This window comes from Callorhinus ursinus, unplaced genomic scaffold, assembly GCF_003265705.2.
Source record: "Callorhinus ursinus isolate GAN/ISIS: 27379988/994484 unplaced genomic scaffold, GSC_fseal_2.0 scaffold34, whole genome shotgun sequence".
Lineage (NCBI taxonomy): Eukaryota > Metazoa > Chordata > Mammalia > Carnivora > Otariidae > Callorhinus > Callorhinus ursinus.
Genome location: NW_027397096.1, coordinates 14,457,510 through 14,473,411, shown reverse-complemented (window position 1 = coordinate 14,473,411; position 15,902 = coordinate 14,457,510). Strand labels below are relative to the sequence as shown.

General features: G+C 43.5%; 1 long non-coding RNA gene across 1 annotated transcript in view; it reads right to left on the bottom strand.

Annotated features, from left to right (window-relative positions):
- The window catches only part of LOC141370422 (uncharacterized), a 36,123-nt gene extending 21,869 nt beyond the window's left edge, over nucleotides 1-14,254 (bottom strand). Inside the window, exons 1-2 of the long non-coding RNA XR_012374461.1 lie at nucleotides 13,975-14,254; nucleotides 5,031-5,354 (exon numbers count right to left, since the gene is read on the bottom strand). This is a non-coding gene — a long non-coding RNA (uncharacterized lncRNA). The remainder of the gene's footprint in view (nucleotides 1-5,030; nucleotides 5,355-13,974) is intronic.
- Nucleotides 14,255-15,902: the final 1,648 nt, after the last annotated feature.

Here is a 15,902-nt window from a genome sequence, read left to right as displayed (position 1 = left end):
ATGAAACCAGCCCTACAAGAAATATTGAAAGGGGTCCTCTAAGCAAAAAGAGAGCCTAAAAGCAGCATAGACCAGAAAGGAACACAGACAATATACAGTCACAGTCACCTTACAGTCAATACAATGGCACTAAATTCATATCTTTCAATAGTTACCCTGAATGTAAATGGGTTAAATGCCCCAATCAAAAGACACAGGCTATCAGATTGGATTAAAAGCAACACCCACCGATATGCTGTCTGCAAGAGATTCATTTTAGACCCAAAGACACCCCCAGATTGAAAGTGAGGGGGTGGAAAACCATTTACCATGCTAATGGACACCAAAAGAAAGCTGGGGTGACAATCCTTAGATCAGACAAATTAGATTTTAAACCAAAGACTGTAATAAGAGATGAGGAAGTAGCTGTATCCTACTTAAAGGGTCTATCCAACAAGAAGATCTAACAATTGTAAATATCTATGCCCCGAACATGGGAGCAGCCAATTATATAAGGCAATTAATGACAAAAGCGAAGAAACACATTGACAACAATACAATAATAGTGGGGGACTTTAACATCCCCCCTCACTGAAATGGACAGATCATCTAAGCAAAAGATCAACAAGGAAATAAAGACTTTAAATGACACACTGGACCAAATGGACTTCACAGACATATTCAGAACATTCCATCCCAAAGCAACGGAATACACATTCTTCTCTAGTGCCCATGGAACATTCTCCAGAATTGATCACATCCTAGGTCACAAATCAGGTCTCAACCGGTACCAAAAGATTCGGATTATTCCCTGCATATTTTCAGACCATGGTGCTTTGAAACTAGAACTCAATCACAAGAGGAAAGTCGGAAAGAACTCAAATACATGGAGGCTAAAGAGCATCCTACTAAAGAATGAATGGGTCAACCAGGAAATTAAAGAAGAATTAAAAAAATTCATGGAAACCAATGAAAATGAAAACACAACTGTTCAAAATCTTTGGGATACAGCAAAGGCAGTCCTGAGAGGAAAGTATATAGCAATACAAGCCTTTCTCAAGAAACAAGAAAGGTCTCAAATACACAACCTAACCCTACACCTAAAGGAGCTAGAGAAAAAACAGCAAATAAAGCCTAAACCCAGCAGGAGAAGAGAAATAATAAAGATCGGAGCAGAAATCAATGAAATAAAAACCAAAAGAACAGTAGAACAGATCAGCGAAACTAGGAGCTGGTTCTTTGAAAGAATTAACAAGATTGATAAACCCCTGGCCAGACTTATCAAAAAGAAAAGAGAAATGACCCAAATTAACAAAATCATGAATGAAAGAGGAGAGATCACAACCAACACCAAAGAACCACAAACAATTATAAGAACATATTATGAGCAACTCTATGCCAGCAAATTAGATAACCTGGAAGAAATGGGTGCATTCCTAGAGATGTATCAACTACCAAAACTGAACCAGGAAGAAATAGAAAACCTAAAAGGACCTATAACCACTAAGGAAATTGAAGCAATCATCAAAAATCTCCCAACAAACAAAAGCCCAGGGCCAGATGGCTTCCCAGGGGAATTCTACCAAACATTTAAAGAAGAATTAATACCTATCCTCCTGAAACTGTTCCAAAAAAATAGAAATGGAAGGAAAACTTCCAAACTCATTTTATGAGGCCACCATTACCTTGACCCCAAAACCAGACAAAGACCCCATCCAAAAGGAGAATTACAGACCAATATATCCTTGATGAACATGGATGCAAAAATTCACACCAAAATACTAGCCAATAGGATCCAACAGTACATTAAAAGAATTATTCACCATGACCAAGTGGGATTTATCCCTGGGCTGCAAGACTGGTTCAACATCCGCAAATCAATCAACATGATACAATACATTAACAAAAGAAAGAACAAGAATCATATGATCCTCTCAATAGATGCAGAAAAAGCATTTGACAAAGTACAGCAACGTTGTTGATCAAAACTCTTCAGAGTATAGGGATAGAGGGCACATACCTCAATATCATAAAAGCCCTCTATGAAAAACCTACAGCGAATATCATTCTGAATGGGGAAAAGCTGAGAGCTTTCCCCCTAAGGTCAGGAATGCGGCAGGGATGTCCACTATCACCACTGCTATTCAACATAGTATTAGAAGTGCTAGCCACACCAATCAGACAAGAAAAAGAAATCAAAGGCGTCCAAATCGGCAAAGAGGAAGTCCAACTCTCACTCTTTGCAGATGATATGATACTTTATGTGGAAAACCCAAACGACTCCACCCCAAAACTGCTAGAACTCATACAGGAATTCAGTAAAGTGGCAGGATATAAAATCAACGCACAGAAATCAGTGGCATTCCTATACACCAACAACAAGACAGAAGAGAGACAAATTAAGGAGTTGATCCCATTTACAATTGCACCCAAAAGCATAAGATACCTAGGAATAAATCTAACCAAAGAGGCAAAGGATCTGTACTCAGAAAACTATAAAATACTCATGAAAGAAATTGAGGAAGACACAAAGAAATGGAAAAACGTTCCATGCTCATGGATTGGAAGAACAAACATTGTGAAGATGTCAATCTTCTACACATTCAATGCAATCCCCATCAAAATACCATCCACTTTTTTCAAAGAAATGGAACAAATAATCCTAAAATTTGTATGGAACCAGAAGAGACCCCGAATAGCCAGAGGAATGTTGAAAAAGAAAAGCAAAGCTGGTGGCATCACAATTCTGGACCTCCAGCTCTATTACAAAGCTGTCATCATCAAGACAGTATGGTACTGGCACAAAAACAGACACATAGATCAATGGAACAGAATCGAGAGCCCAGAAATGGACCCTCAACTCTATGGTCAACTCATCTTTGACAAAGCAGGAAAGAATGTCCAATGGAAAAAAGACAGTCTCTTCAACAAATGGTGTTGGGAAAATTGGACAGCCACATGCAGGGGAATGAAACTGGACCCTTTCCTTACACCACACACAAAAATAGACTCCAAATGGTTGAAAGACCTAAATGTGAGACAGGAGTCCATCAAAATCCTAAAGGAGAACACAGGCAGCAACCTCTTCGACCTCAGCCGCAGCAACTTCTTCCTAGAAACATCGCCAAAGGCAAGGGAAGCCAGGGCAAAAATGAACTATTGAGATTTCATCAAGATAAAAAACTTTTGCACGGCAAAAGAAACAGTCCACAAAACCAAAAGACAACCGACAGAATGGGAGAAAATATTTGCAAATGACATATCAGATAAAGGGCTAGTATCGAAAATCTAGAAAGAACTTATCAAACTCAACCCCCAAAGAACAAATAATCCAATCAAGAAATGGGCAGAAGACATGAACAGACATTTTTCCAAAGAAGACATCCAAATGGCCAACAGACACATGAAAAAGTGCTCAACATCGTTCAGCATCAGGGAAATCCAAATCAAAACCTCAATGAGATACCACCTCACACCCATCAGAATGGCTAGAATTAACAAGTCAGGAAACGACAGATGTTGGCTGGGATGCGGAGAAAGGGGAACCCTCCTACACTGTTAGTGGGAACACAAGTTGGTGCAACCCCTCTGGAAAACAGTATGGAGGTTCCTCAAACAGTTGAAAATGGAGCTACCATATGATCCAGCAATTGCACTACTGGGTATTTACCCCAAAGATACAAATGTAGGGATCCGAAGGGGTACGTGCACCCCAATGTTTATAGCAGCAATGTCCACAATAACCAAACTGTGGAAAGAGCCAAGATGTCCATCGACAGATGAATGGATAAAGAAGCTGTGGTATATATACACAATGGAATATTATGCAGCCATCCAAAGGAATGAGATCTTGCCATTTGCAACGACGTGGATGGAACTGGAGGGTGTTAGGCTGAGTGAAATAAGTCAATCAGAGAAAGACATGTATCATATGACCTCACTGATATGAGGAATTCTTAATCTCAGGAAACAAACTGAGGGTTGCTGGAGTGGTGGGGGGTGGGAGGGATGGGGTGGCTGGGTGATAGACATTGGGGAGGGTATGTGCTATGGTGAGCGCTGTGAATTGTGCAAGACTGTTGAATCACAGATCTGTACCTCTGAAACAAATAATGCAATATATGTTAAGAAAAAAGAAAAAGAAGAAGATAGCAGGAGGGGAAGAATGAAGGGGAGTAAGTCGGAGGGGGAGATAAACCATGAGAGACGATGGACTCTGAAAAACAAACTGAGGGTTCTAGAAGGGAGGGGGGTGGGGGGATGGGTTAGCCTGGTGATGAGTATTAAAGAGGACACATTCTGCGTGGAGCACTGGGTGTTATACACAAACAATGAATCATGGAACACTACATTAAAAACTAATGATGTAATGTATGGTGATTAACATAACAATAAAATTTAAAGTAAATAAATACATAAATATAAAGAACAATTTGGTTAAAAGTAAAAGCATGGAAAAAGATACTAACACTAAACAAAAGAATGCAGGAGTTGCTATAAAATATCAGACAAATTTTAGAGCAGGAATATTACCAGGGGTAAGGGTCATTTCATAATAATAAAGGAACAAATTCATAATCATAAATATTGGTACAGTTAACAATAGAGCTTCAAAATACATAAAGCATATTGCCATTATTTACAGGCAATAATACATAGAACCCCCCAAAAGATGTAAAGAAGAACTATTAGAATATGTAATATAAGTAATTTACCAAAGTCACTGGATATATAGTCAATATCTGACCTCTTCCATTTTAGCCATTCTGGTAGGTGTACAGTAGTATCACATTGTGGTTTTAATTTATATTTCCAGGATGACTTTTTTTTTAAGATTTACTTATTTATTAGGGAGAGGGAGAGCGCATGCATGCACGCACAAACGTGGGAGGGGGAGGGGCAGAGAGAGAGGGAGACAAGCTGAGCAGGGAGCCCGACGCGGGGCTTGATCCCATGACCCTGATCATGACCTGAGCCGAAATCAAGAGTCAGACGCTTAACCGACTGAGCCACCAAGACACCTCTCCAGAATGACATTTTAATATACTTACTGACTATTGAGAAATTTTCTTCTGTAATGTACAAGTCTTTCGCCTATTTTCCTATTGGGTTGTCTTTTTCCTGTATTGATTTGTAGGAGTTCCTTTTGTATTCTGTATATGACTCCTTTGACAGCTTACATATGACAAATATTTTCTTCCACCCTCTGTGGCTTGCCTGTTCACTTTCGTTCCAGTTGTAAATTTACTACCTTTGCGATTGCTTTGCTCTGCTTGGTGATTCTGGAACTGGACTCTAAAGATGATATTTCTCCTTTGCCAGTTGGCCTGATGATATGTTTTGTCAGCAGAAGATACTGGAGGCTCATTGCAAGGCTGGAAGAGGATGAATTATTTATTTTCTTCTGTTGTTATATTTTTGCATGGAACACCAAATGGAAGAGTGTACAAAGGCCCTGGCATGTTTACCATGGGGGTGAGTACTTGCCAGCCATTCCCTTTGTTCCTGCAGTAGTGGACACGGTATTCTTGAAGCAGCCATGCCCCCTCTTCAGAGATCTGAATCTTAGCCTTGTGGGGCTCTCCGTCTAAGCTTTTTTTTTTTTTTAAGATTTATTTTATTTATTTGAGAGAGAGAGCGTGCGCATGAATCGGGGGCAGAGGGAGAGGGAGAAAAGCAGACTCCCCACTGAGCAAGGAGCCTGATGCAGGGCTTGAATTCATGACTCGGAGCTCAAGACCTGAGCTGAGATCAAGAGTCAGACACTTAAGGGACTGAGCCACCCAGGCAGCCCAAACACAAAATCTTAAAAAGAACAAAACTGGGGCACCTGGGTGGCTCAGTCGGTTAAGTGTCTGGCTCTTGATTTCTGCTCAGGTCATGATCTCAGGGTCGTGGGATCGAGCCATGCATGGGCCTCTGTACTCAGCAGGGAGTCTGCTTCTCTCCTTCCCCCTCCCCCTCTGCCCCTTCCCCTCCCACTCATGCTCTCACTCTCTCTCTCAAATAAATAAATCTTTATTTTATTTTTTTTAAGACTGTATTTATTTATTTGACAGAGAGAGAGAGACAGCAAGAGAGGGAACACAAGCAGGGGGAGTGGGAGAGGGAGAAGCAGGCTTCCCGCTGAGCAGGGAGCCCCATGCGGGGCTCGATCCCCGGACCCTTGGATCATGACCTGAGCCAAAGGCAGCCGCTCAACGACTGAGCCACCCAGGCGCCCCTAAATAAATCTTTAAAAATAAAAAAGATTTTACCTTTAAGTAATCTCCCCACCCAATGTGGGGCTCAAACCCACAACCCTGAGATCAAGAGTCACACGTTCCACTGACCGAGCCAGCCAGGTGCCCCGAAGAGTTTAGGCTCCTTCCTTGTTCCCTTTTCCCTCAGCCCTGAGGTCACAGCTGCTTCCTGCGCTGACAACCTTTCTTATATCTTAGTGCTCTCTTTTACCTTTTTAAACATTAGATCACCTTTTTCTTTTTCTTTACATTCTATTTCTTTATATTAAATATCCCTGCTCATATTATTAGTATCATTTCAGTCTCCTGACTGGATTCTGACTCACACTCTCTTGATAGTGGCATTTGGTGAATAAAAGTTCTTAATCTTAACATGCTTTGACAGCTTTGTTGGAAAATCAATTGGTCCCATATGTGTTGGTCTAGTTCTGGGCTTTCTATTTTGTTCCATTGATCTATACAGTCATCTTTACACCAGGAGCACACTGGCTTGATTACTGTAGCTGTATGATAAGGTCTTGAAATCATATAGTATAAGTTTTCCAACTTTGCTCTTTTCCCATGCCATTTTGGCTCACTAGGTCTTTTGAATTTTCATATAAATTTTAGAAACAGCTTGCCAATTTCTATAAAGATGTCTTCTGGTATTTTAATTGGAATTGTGTTGAATCTCTAGGTCAATCTGGGTTGAACTTTTTTTTTTTTTTTTAAGTAGGCTCTACACCCAGTGCGGGGCTTGAACTCACGACCCTGAGATCAAGAGCACATGCTTCACTGACTGAGCCAGCCAGGAGCACCAAACTGACATTTTAACACTATTGAATCTCCTGATCCATGAACATTGTGTTAGTCTGCTCAGGCTGCCATACCAAAATACCATCAGCTGGGTGGCTTCAACAACAGAAATTTCTTTCTCACAGTTCTGGAGGCTGGAAAGCCCAAGATCAAGGCACCAGCAAGGCAGGTTTCATTCTTTTTTTTTTTTTAATTTTTTTTAAGATTTTGTTTATTTATTTGAGAGAGAGAGAGAGATAGCACGAGCAGGGGCAGGGAAGGGCAGAGGGAGAGGGAGAAGCAGACTCTCCGCAGAGCAGGGAGCCCGATGCGGGGCTCGATCCCAGGACCCTGGGACCGTGACCTCAGCCAAAGGCAAATGCTTAACTGAGCCACCCAGGCACCCCAGCATTGTCATTTTAGAACATCTTTCAAAATGTTTTCCGTGAACATTATAATGTCCTTTTAAAACCAAATAATCATGAACATTTTTATGTCATTATTTTATTATTGTTGGACATTATTTTTAATGGTGATGTAATATTCCATTGTATGAATAACCACAATAAAATTAACTTCACATTACATTTACATTTATCTTTTTAATTTCAATCTTATAGCTATCCGTTCATTGGAATCTCCTTTCCAACTTTTTTCCCCTTTGTTCTATTACTTTTCCTCTCAGTTTAGGGTAATCCACGGATTTACTTGGATGAGCTCTCCATCAGCCTCCAAGATGTAGACACAAATGTTTTGCAACTCGGGCCCCAGATGGAGTCCTGGGGTCTGCTCCTGGAGCTATTCCTCCAAATAAGAGCCACTCGTTCCATGTTCTTCTGAAACGTTTGTTCAACCAACTCTGCACCCCCCTAAGTGTACTCTCACCTTTCTCCTCCAACACCGTTCTAAATACGTTGTGGGAAGCTAATTCATTTCACTGATTTCTTGTTGAGTTTGAGCCCTTGGAGAGCTGTCGGTATACCAGACTTGGCGTCTTCAATGGACTCCATCAAAACCCCTCCTGGATCCTCCAGGATCTGTTTCACCAGCTCGGCAGGCCCCCTCCCCACTGTGTGCACTTTGCTACTAACAGCTTACACTGACGACTTTCAGAGGATTGACTCTGGGCACCAAGGCTGCTTCACTGTGGGAATTTAACTCTTTCCCCTCGGTAGCCTATAGCCAATGACTGACTGATCTGAGAGCATAAACACCTGGTAACTTTGATTCAGGGTAGCAAGCTCTGAAGTGTAATTTAGACTCTGGAGCTCCCCATGGGATCAGGCTGAGGCTGGGATCTGAAACCTCACTGTTGCTTGGTTTCTTCCCTTCCCTATCCTGCTTCCGCTGTTGGCCTATAGGTCTCTTCTGACAGCCGTTCTTTATAAGTCATTGCCGCCCGAATCCTTGGCCCAGGCTCTTCTTTTGGTAGAACCTCACCTTAAGACAGCACTCAAAAAGCACCTTAGGCATCACTCAGAGGAGGCTTCTCCCCGTCACCCACACTCCCATCTCCCACCTTCCAAACCCAAAGAAACTGGTTTGTCAAACTTCAAAACAACTTGACATCTGAACATCTATGCTCGCACTAAAAAAAATAATTGGTGTTTTTATCCACCTTACAAAAGAATTCACAACAGGGTTCTAAATATAGGGAACTCCACTTGCGCACTCACAATAAAATTACACAATTTTACCCCAAAAATTGACCCAAAGCAACTTTTCCAGAAATAATGTATTTAATATAAAGCATTGCCCTGTATAGCAGCCCCAAAATGGAGACTTTGAAATCCCTCTCTGTGAAAGTGGCTTTCTCCTAGGGCCCCCTGGTTAAGTTTCTGACTCTTTCCTTCAGCCCCCTCCTTCGTGCCCAGAAGGGAGTTGCCATGGTGACTGTTGGACATTGACCTGTGGAGTAGCTCTGGCTCAGAAGAAAGGGCTTCCTCCGGCCCGGCTAAGAAGCAGGGAGCTGAGATGCAAATGGCATTCTCCTTGGTCAACCACGCACATATTCAACTAGTTTAGCCTCAGAGATGTGAAGAAAGTACCCAAACAACTTCACAAGCGGGGAGCGGACACTGGGCTCACCCTGCTACTGCAGAGTAGAAGCATTAACAATACACCTTACCCTGAGTCCGATCCAGACAGACGCCTGCACGCAAAGAAAGGCCCTCAGGGAGGCGGGTTGGGGCTGAATGGCTCTAATTAATTTATTATTGGAGTTCACTGATATAAAGAGAGGGTCACTACAAATGTAAATGATGCTGTTTTTATCCCAGGATCTAAAGCCACTTAACCAAGGAAATGAAAGCTATCTCACATTTGTTTAATTAGCTCATTTGAATAGAAGAGAGGCCGAGCAGGGACAAAAAAAAGGTCTGAACTCAGGAGCTTGCCCACAGGAATCATTCCTCACCCCCATAACAGGGAAGCCCCGCTGAATGCCTTCCTCGGTACTTGTTTTTAAATGTTATTAATATTTGCAATTATAAAAATAGTTTGTACTCATTGTCACAAGGCAAACAATACAGAATTTATTTTAAGTTATTGTCTCCCCTCCGATTCCAGTCAGTTGAGGTAATCAGTGTTAACATTCTGGAGTATATAGCCTTCCATCGCTTTCTTCATGACCATTTCAACGTACCTAACCATTCCCCATTATGGCCTCCCCCTCTGGCTCACCTGCTTTAATGTTGCTCTTGCTATTCAACATTATAACACGGTACCATGGAGATTTCTCCGCGTCAACATATATGGATCTAATTAACTCTTTAATACCTCCATAATCTTTTTTTTTTAAGATTTTATTTATTTGACAGAGAGAGAGAGAGAGCACAAGTAGGCAGAGAGGCAGGCAGAGAGGGAGAAGCAGACTCTCCACTGAGCAGGGAGCCCGATGCGGGGCTCGATCCCAGGACCCTGGGATCATGACCCGAGCCGAAGGCAGCCGCTTAATCGACTGAGCCACCCAGGCGCCCAATACCTCCATAATCTTCTATAAATACTATAATTTATTCAGCATTCCCCTGTTGATGGACAATTCTGATTATATCCAGCTTTTGCTACTATAAATAGGGTCCATCTTTTGTGTGTATATATACGTATCCTATTGTATATATACAATATTGTATGTCTCATTACCTACATTGAATATCTTATAAATATGTATATTGATGTTATTATTTCTATAAGATACAGTCTCAAAATTGGAATCAGATGATGTGTTCATTTTTATTTCTAAAAGTCACCTTGAGATTACCTTTTCAAAAAGGCTTAGCAATTCACATAGTTTCCCACGCACTTGACAGCACTAGATATTATCAATCTTTAATTTTTGTCAATCTGATGGGTGAAACCGGTACTAATTGTTGTTTTCTTTTGCATTTCCCTGACTACAAATAGAGTTGAGTGTCTTCTCATATGCTTCTTGGGCATTTGTATTCTTTCATCTGTAAAAATGCTTGTTCATATCCTTTGTCCATTTTTTTTTTAAGTTTTGTCTTTTCCTTATCAGGTTATACATTCACAATATTATTTATTGTCTGTCACAGGTATTATCATTGTTAGTTTTGGGGCTTATAGAACTCGATCATTTTTGTCCCTTCCCTGTCAGTTTCACTTGTGAATATCAGCTTTCACCATTTTTTCCAAGTTAATGGACGAAGGGCAGGACGGGGAAAAGCATGCCATGACTATAGAACAGAACAGAGAGGAGGTTCGTGATTAGAGCAGTGAGTTTGTGCTAGGAGGTGGGGAAAACCACGTTGGACAAAATTGAGCATCTATAATACTCATATCTGGCAGAGAGAGGTGAGTAGCTTTTCCAAAATTCAATCAATTTCTTTGTTTTGCTTTATTTTTTTTAAGATTTTATTTTATTTATTTGAGAGAGAGAGAGCACAAACAGGGGGAGCGGCAGAGGAAGAGGGAGAAGCAGACTCCCCGCTGAGCAGGGAGCCCTACGAGGGACTCAATCCCAGGACCCTGGGATCGTGACCTGAGCTGAAGGCAGACGCTTAACCAGCTGAGCCACCCAGGAGCCCCTGTGTTATTTTTTTTTAAAGATTTTATTTTTAAGTCATCTCTGCATCCAACATGGGGCTCGAACTTACAACCTTAAGATCAAGAGTCACATGCTCTACCTGCTGAGCCAGCCAGGCGCCCCTCTTTGTTCTGCTTTAAATGCTCCTCCTCCTCCTCCTCTCAGAATAGAATCCTTCTCCCATACCCCTTTATCTAGCTCACTCCTATTCATTTCTCAAAACTCAGCTCAAACATCACCTCTTCTGAAAAGACTTCCTTCATCCACCCACTACTGACCTAGATGCCCCTCCTATGTATAGTTCTATTCTAGCTCTTGTCACATCATATCATAACCCCCTGGTCAGCTTGTCCGTCCCCCTCCACTCCAGACTGATCGCCTTTAGAGCAGGACTCCCTTTGGAGCACCTGTCCATTCCCAGGAGCCAGCACCTTTGTGAGTGCTCTGTTTGTTCAGAGAATAGCTTGTACAAATTTAGCAAACTTTTCTTTAGCACCACTGTGCCAGGGGCTATGGGGGTGAGGGAAGAATTATAACACATGATCCCTGATATCAGAGTGGTTAAAATCTAGCTGAGACACAATTAACACACTAAAATGGAGATAGTAGCAATTATATTTCAGTAGAATAGTATGTAACCGAGAATAGAAATGGGATAGAAGCCCTGGTTGAGGGGGCCCAGGAGAAGAGTCATGGAAGATGTGGGATTTGTTCTGGATTGTGATGGGTGGATGGGATTTGGGTAGGGAGTAAGAAGAAACCAGGGCAGCCAGGTAGGGGCAGCAATGGGCAAAGGTTGGGACTGGGAAAGAGTACATGGTGATTATGTAATGGCAGGGAGGCTCAAGTGACCAGAGCAGAATTTGTTTGAGGAGGAAGAAACCCACCTGGGACAACATCTAGCTTCCAGCAAGGAATTTCTGGATTACTATGAATGTGCATGTTGCCTCCCCAGATTTTGTTGGCTGATTATGGATGGCACTGCCACATCCTCTAAAGATGTGTTCACATGTCTCTATCACTAAATTGTAAGCTCCTGGTCTGGAGTGTGGTTTGCAGAATAATGTGTCCCCCCCCCACACACGCACACAAAAAGATGTCCATATCCTAACAACCCCCAGAACCTGTGAATATTCTACATTATGTGGCATTATGTGGCAAAAGGGAATTAAGGTTGTTAGCTGACCTAAAAACCAGATTATCCTGGATTATCTGGGTGGGTCCAATATAATCACATGGGTCCTTAAAAATGGCACAAAGAAGCAGAAGAAGGGAGGCAGAGGGAGCTGTGACTCCTGGAAAAGGTCCAAGGGATGCAATGTGAGGATTCAGCTCACCTTCGGCTTTGAAGGTGGAGGAAGGAGCCAGCAAGCCAAGGTGCACAGGCAGGCTCTAAATGCTGGAAAAGGCAAGGGAAAAGATTCTCCCTAGAGCCTCCTGAGAGGAAAAGAGCTGTGCAGGCATCTTGATGTTAGCCCAGGGAGACCCGTTTCAGACCTCTGACGTACAGGACTGTAAGGTAATAAACACGAATTGTTGAAGCCACGAAGTTGGGAAGTAATTTGTTACAGCCGCAATCGGAAACTAACATAGGAGGGACCGTGTCTCGGTGAATTTACATACACAGGTAACCTGGCTCCGTCTATTTCGGTGCTTGATAAATGCTCCCTTGATGCAACTGCATTAAGAATTCCTGACTCAACATCCCTCCCAGAAAACATAAAGCAAACTCTATCAACATCCGTGGGCTTAGAGCCATGTGCTCTAGGTCATTGTGCTCTCAGCACAGATTTTGTTTTTGCTATTATAAAATAACACCAGAGCAAACATCATTCTTCTGTTTTTGAAACGGTTTGCTTATCCCAAGCAGATTTCCCGGGTGAAAGATAATGGACAATGTTTATGGCTCTTGACCCATTTAGCCAACTTACTTTTCCAGAGAGTGCGAGCTAATTCACGCCCTTACTTGTAACCAAGCACCACCCTCCACCACAACTGGGCCCAGCAGGGCCCTCATGCACAGCCTCCCCCCTGCCCATTAAAGATTTTCCTGCTCTGATATCAGCTGTGTAAGTTTTGGCCCCTGAGACTCCTGGACATTTGGCTGCGGTGGCCTTCCTGGTGGCAAGAGCGACATTTCCACAGCCATAAGGAATATTCCTTAGGGATAATGCTGGTCCAGGAGGGAGCAACCTGACACATCCCTAGTTTATTTTTAGTCAGCAATTACAATGAGATAATTTTTTTTTTTTAAAGAGTTGCAAGAATGGATCTGCCTATGTGCAGGAAGCTGGTAATTTTCCAGTGTCCCCAAAGAGGTGGCCTGGGAATCGAGGAGAGATTGGCCCCAGAGGGAAAAGCTGGTTGATTTAAAGGTCTGATTCTTTTTTCCCCTTTGCAGTATCGTGGGTGGGGTGTTTTTGTTTTTGTTTTTAATAAATCTTTTGTTTACTATGCTAATAAGAGCATCATGGAAGCATTTTTGCACCTGCTTTGAGCCCACAGGACATAGACCTGCAGGCTTCATCTTCCCTTAGGAATGACTATCTTCCCGCTTTAGGAGAAAAATCACATGAATAAAACTTTGCTTGCCTCGACTTCTCACAGAAGTCTTACTGCACTTGGGTGTGGAGGCTGCTGTTCAAGCACGGGGAGGCAACCAGGTAGGGATGGGGCCAACGGGACCTTCCAGAGTGTTGGGAACTGGCAGCTCCTGGGAGAGCGGGCAGTTCCCATCTCAGGCTCTCGGAGTGGTCAGGCAGTCTGGTGGCTCTTCCCTCCCTTTTCTCTTTGGTCTCTGTTCTTTCCCCCTGCCCAGCCTCTACCTCTGATGTGTCCATGTGACATAAGGCCAATGAAGCCCAGCTCTTAGGAGGCCAGAGGAATGTCCCACTGCACCAGAGGCACATCCTGGGGCTCCGCCAGGCCCCAACGTACTTTGGTTTTGCCTGCAGATGCTTACTCTGAAAAATGGAAAAAGCCTTTGGACTCCAGAGATCTTCACTGTCGTCCTGCTCCTCCTCAGACCTTCCCTCATGACTTTGAGTCTCCGGTCTCCAGGGCTTCAGGTTCCCTCTCTGTGAAATGGCCAAACTATCTTGCTTCCCAGGGAGCGAGCACCCGGCGTGCCTTGGGAGAAAAGAGCAACAAATATTTATAACTCTATCACTGAGGTGGCAACTGAAACAGCTGACGGAGCAAAGCCCGACCTCAGTCAGGTCCCTCTTCGGGGCCTGTTTCTTCCTGCCGCCTCCCACCCACCCCCTGACAGAGCAGGGCTGACCTCCAGCCTCGCCTTGGGGCCCCAGGAAAATTCCCAGCCCATGAATTTCCTTTGGCACTTTGAGGCTCCCCCAGGAGGATTCCTGAGACCACAGCAGGAAATGAGGAACATATTTTTAAATCAGAAGGGGAAGCAATGTCTTTGTGTCAGATAAGTGGCCTGGATCCAGGGCTGAGAGACTGTGGCGCATTTCTCTTCACAGACAGCAGGTGCTCTTCTAGATGTGGTTATGGCAACAAAATAAATGATGGATAATTGCTTTTGTGACAACTTGCCAATTAAATTAGACTCAGCAGAATAACATAATGACAATTTGTTATGCTCCGGTGGGCACTAACATACCAATCATAATTAAATGCTATGACTGAAATAGAATACCGCTCAACGCAGGAATATATAACCCCAATTCCCTCTCCGTGAAACATTATAGGTTGAGGCTTGATTTTAATTTCGGAAAGATAATGGCATTAGTGCATATCCAAGTGGGCTTGTGGAGAAGCCTGTGGCGAGGGAGATGGGCCTGAGTGGGAAGACCAGGTCTGTGAGGAAATGCCCCCGGGGGCTGAACTCCAAGGTCATGGGGAAGAGCCGAGGAGCCCCTGGGTGTGAAGACAGTGCTTCACGGGCTACCGATGTGCCTGGGCCTGTCAGCGCAGCTGGGGAAGGAAAGGAGGAGGCCTTTGCCAACGGCGTCTGCTAACAGGGCCTGTGCTGTGGCAAATCCGAGGCCTCCACACCGGAATGTTCCAGGAGCAGGCACATCCTTGAATGAGAAGCCCCAGCTCATGCTTCCTGACAAAGGTGAAGGCCTACTTTATGCCCGGCAGGTATTCAGTACTCTTCATCCATAAGGCATTTTCTCCTCACAACCTTTAACTCAAGTAAGGAACCAGCCTCAGAGATGAGGGACCTACTGAAAGTCACAGTCAATTCAAACCCAGATCGTCTGCTTTTGAAGCCACTTCCCGTTTCCAGGATGTTCTTCCTGGCTGATTGAGGCCGTTATGTCAATAAACATGAGGGAAGGAAACACCGGAGAGAAACACAGAAGCAGGCCCAGTGGAGGTGAAATGTCCACCCAGGTCCCCCCCGCAACACCTCCAATGACGCCACCCTCCCCCCTCACTGGGCCAGGAGGGAACAGCTGACCCAACGCGGGCCAATCAAAGTCTCCCTCTGGGAACTTGGCAATTGAGCCCCTGCAGTTCCATAAAATGGTAACAAATGTACACATCTGTCTCAGTCTGTTTGAGCTGCTATAACAGAACACCACAGACTAGGCCGTTTATGAACAACAGAAATTGATTTCTCACAGTTCTGAGGTCTGGGAAGTCCAAGATCAAGGTGCCTGTAGATTCAGTGTCTGGTGAGAACCACTTCCCTGTTCATAGACAGCTGTGTTCTCACTGTGGGTCTCTTTTATGAGGGCACTAATTCATGAGGGCTCCACTCTCATGATCTAATCAGTTCCCAGAGGCCCCCACTTCCAAATACCATTCGCACTGGGGATTGGGGATTGGGGATTTCAATAGATGAATGGGGGAGGGGACACAAACCTTCAGTCCATAGCAACATTGATTTT